This window comes from Mustelus asterias, chromosome 11 (genome assembly GCF_964213995.1).
Source record: "Mustelus asterias chromosome 11, sMusAst1.hap1.1, whole genome shotgun sequence".
NCBI lineage: Eukaryota > Metazoa > Chordata > Chondrichthyes > Carcharhiniformes > Triakidae > Mustelus > Mustelus asterias.
In genome coordinates, this window is record NC_135811.1 from 87,492,438 (window position 1) to 87,497,168 (window position 4,731).

Here is a 4,731-nt window from a genome sequence, read left to right on the forward strand (position 1 = left end):
CCGCCATCTGTCAATTGTATTATCGTCGTTGCTTCCTCGTCACTTGTTTGAATTATTCTTATTTGGTATTCTCACTCTCTAATACTCCAAAGATGTGTGGGTTAAGTGGATTAGTCAATGCTACATAGTCACTTAGTGTCAGGGTGATTAGCAGGGTAAATATATGGGGTTATGGGGAAAGTCCTGGGGTGGGATTGCAGTCAGTGCAGATTTGATGGGCCGACTGGCCTCCATCTACACTGTAGGGATTCTATGATTCTATTATTCTATAACACTGACTTTGTTAAATTTATCTCCCAGTTCCATTCTATTTTGCTATACAGTCCTTTTAATTGTTTGACTCTTCCTTTTAAAAAAAAATGTGGTGTGCTTCAATTCTCTCACATCCTCATTCATATATTTTCTCAAACTTTTAACTTCTTCAGCATTTCCTTCTCGTTACTCTTCGTAATCCATGTCCTTTTAACATTTGTGTTTCTCTCTTTGTAAATAGTGGCTTCAGCACTTTTACTTACACTGCATTACACGAGTGCCGGAATTTTGCCACCTTGCCCACCCGAGGCTCGTAAGGTCCCACCCGAGGCCAACAGAGAATGCCGTTTTGCGAGTCTCGCCTGCCCCGATTTCGGGGTGGACGTGCCGGCAAAATTCTGGCCAAGGTCTCGAATTTCCTGCAAGAGTTAGAGGTTATGGTGGGAAAAATATGTTTTGGAAAAGTAAAAAAAAACCTTGGTTTTATTTTGTTGAATAGAATTGGCAAATGATAGCCAAGAAATTAAACATATACTTTGAAAGCCAGATTGGGGTAGCACCATTGCCCTCATATAAGCCACAATACCCTTCACTACACTTCCACCTATACCCTATATTGGATAGCATAATCTCTTACTTCTTTAAACCATAGGATCATAAGTTCCCTACTGTGCAAAAGGAGGGCATTCAGCCCATTGAGCCTCCGCAGACTCTCTGACTGAGTATCTTACCCAGGCCCTAGCCCATGGCTACTCCATCTAACCTAGACGTCTTGGGAAACAAAGGGGCAATCTAGCATGGCCAATCGATCTAACCTAACTCTTCCTTCTGCCCCTCCCTTCCATCTTGTAAAGATCAATATGCTCCCTCTGCATTATCACCACCTTCCCATCTCATCCCCGTAGTCCTCTAACTGTGTCATCATAGACCCAAATGACCATAGACTGCTTCTCCCCTTTGAGGGGGAGAGCTCACTGGTGGTGATTTAACCTGAGGATCACCACACCTCAGGTAAGGTTGAGAAGGCAGGGCCTTCATGAATAACCTCAGCCGGTACAGGAATTGAACCCACACTATTGGCATCGCTTGGCATTACAAACCAGCTATCAAGCTAACTGAACTAAACCAATCCCCTTAACCTGTGCTTTTCCCTAACTGGAAAAGTATTGGTTTTTTCATTCAATCATGGGACATGGGTGTGGCTGTCTAGCCAGCAATTATTGCCCATCCCTAGTTGCCCTTGAAAAAGTGGTGGTGAGCTGCCTTCTTGAAACGCTGCAGTCCTCATGCAGGCGATATATTTCCAAGTCAGGATGGTGAGTGGCTTGGAGGGGAACTTGTAGCTGGTGATGTTCCCATGTATCTGTTGCCCTTGTCCTTCTAGATGGAAACGGTCGTGGGTTTGGAAGGCGCTGTCTTAGGATCTTTGATTACTTTCTGCAGTACATCTAATACACAGAGTTTGCAAATTGTGGAGGCTGGATTTTACATCTCTGCTTTCTGTACTGGCTGTGTGACTGTTCTAACTTGTTCTTTCTTTGGTAATCCTCCCACACCCCATTTCCTTCATCCAACGTGTTGACTCTTGGCAGACAACTATTGCTTTACCTGTACAAGATGTAGTTATTTCCATTAAACTGGGTGTTTAAAATTGAGAAAAGATGGCACCACAGATGAAGCCTTGTAGTAAACTGATACTTAACGTTGAGGAGTCCATGACAGCCTGCACTTAAACCAGTTCAGAACAGTTACTTTTTTTTTTACCCATGCCAGTACTATGGAAGACTTTTTCATTTTAAAGATCATTGAGAGCTCAGTCCTGCAAAAGTCTGAATTTTGCATATTCCTAATTACGAAAAGTTTACAAGCCCCAGAAACAACAGGAGTCTGCAGGCTGCTCACCTGCTCCAGGGTCTGGTATGAAAGTCAGATTGGATTTGTATTGGCAGAGGTCAAGATAAGGACAAAACTATACTTAACGTGGCCCAATGCCAGAAACACCGGGAAACTCATCCATCATCTTTATTTAGTTGCTTGCACACAAAAAAAAGCCTTTGAACATTACAAATTCTTTCCAGAAATTAAGTGGAATTTGTAAGAAGGGTCAGTATGTTGAACAGATTGTCTGTTCGATCTGTTGGTGGCTTGCTGCCAGTGAAATTGAGCTCCCCTCAGGGAAATCTTCTAAACACCCACTAACACTTCTTACAAAATCTTAATAGTATTCCAATTTTGCTTTGTCCTCTAGCTGGCAGTCTAAGCTAATGCTTTGCAATACATTGTTGTAGAAAAAAACATCTGAAAGCCATGCAACTTTTATTCAATGGATAACATCTTTATATGCTCCCTGGAAGCTCTGCAAAGTCGTGTCTGCATAAGTTAGCTGGTAATTTAGATGAATATTAACATCAAACATTTTCAAGATAATAAATGTACATTTGTACTCTGAAGAACTTTTAAGTGTTGAAAATTGATAATTTGCATCAGATGGAAATGGGTTGTTTAGGAGAATACACAATGGTGTAATCTCATAAAGAAAGGCCTGCTTTATTTAGCACTTTTCATGATCACCCACCAGAAATTTCAAAATGTTTTATTGCCAAAAAAGTACTTTTGAAGTGCAGTCATTGTTATAATGCAGGAAATATGTAGCCAATTTGCACACAGCAAACTCCCACATACAGTAATGAGATCATGACCAAATAATCTGGTTTTGTGATGCTGATTGAGAGATAAATATTGGCTAGAACACTGGGGACCACCCCCTGTTCTTCATCAGAATGGTGCTGTCTTCCAACCCCTCGAGCAGGCAGACAGAATTTTGGTTTCATCTCTCATCTGAAAGACCTTAGGACTTAGAGGCGAGAGTGCTACTATACTTCACAAGGCTTCAATTCTCTGGTCTTCCTGTTATGGTTCCTGCAGGGGAACTGTAAACCTGAAATTTACTGAATGACCCCAAAAGAAGTAATTACCAACAAAATTTCACTTTTTGTTATTCTCATTTTAATATAAATCAGAACCAATTTTGAGTAAAGCTGAATCAACGGGCAAATGATACTTTAAGTAGGGTAAGTTTCACTTTAAATAGTCACTACAGCAAAGATACGTCTTACATAGTGACTAGTATTAACATCACTCCCTGCACAATGTGGTAATATGTAGGTTCACAGTTCTGCAATATGCCATTCTTCATGCAGCGCAGGTCACAACGACAGCTTTCGCCTTTGAAATTCATGGGTATGATTGTCATCAGCAAGACACATTTCTACAAGCCCTCAGGTTGCAACAGTCCTGATAGTGTAACTTTCCAGAGTTCCTTTTCAACCGCCCAGTCAATAAGACCCTGGTTCATAGTTTGGCTATTTCTGGAATAACATCTTTCTCTTTGACATCTCTGAACTATTCACGCAGCTTTCCAAGTTTTGAACCTTTTTTGCCAGATTGCCCAGTGCCTCAAAGAGCTCCTGTTTCATTTTCTGCCCAAACAGAAACCTCACACACATCATCCCGAGAGTGATTTACTGTCTCTCTTCACAAGAATTCCCTGTGTTCTGTCACTGTCTGTTTTCTCTTTGTGTACGCATCTGTGCGCTGATCGCCTTCAGTCTCCAGCTCCTCTGCTCGTAATTCTCCTTTGAGCCTGACAGCCAGACCACATCTTTCTTCACTTCCTTCATGCTGGTACTGCTTCCAGGTCCCATAGGTCAGCATTTCTTATCTTTTAGGAAACAATTAATACAAACTCTTAAAAATGCCACTTCAAACATTCTTCAAAACAATTACAGATTCCAAAGACCTTATAAAGAAATTATAAATTTTCCAGACTATACGGGGTCCAGGTTAAATGTAGTACTGCAGTCAAGTAGTTCTATTGTCTCTCTTCTGTAAAGACAAACAGGGCAGCACGGTGGCACAGTGCTTAGCACTGCTGTCTCACAGCACCAGGGACCCAGGTTCAATTTCTGGCTTGGGTCACTGTCTGTACGTTCTAGTTTCCTCCCACAGTCTGAAAAACGTGCTGGTTGGGTGCATTGACCATGCTAAATTTTCCCTCGGTGTACCCGAACAGGCGCCGAAGTGTGGCAACTGGGAGATTTTCACAGCAACTTTGTTGCAGTGTTAACGTAAGCACACTTGTGACACTAAGAAATAAATAATAAAATAAACTAATGAAGAAACTACAGCGAAACTGCAAGTTGTAGAGGTTGGATTTTACTCCTCTGATTTCTACACTGATTATGTGACTTTTCTTATTTATTTCTTTGCTCAATTAAAAACATAGATTATTAATCTAATGACTGTTCATGATTGTAAACAGTGCTCATCCATATGGCTGGATAATTTCATGAGTTCCATGTTGGAATGAGCAGGTCGTAAAGGTAGCAGGTAGGTGGAGAGATGAAACACTCAAGGAATTTGCATCATAGTTGGCTGTGCTGGATCTTGTATTCACCTGGCCATAAACATAGAAACATA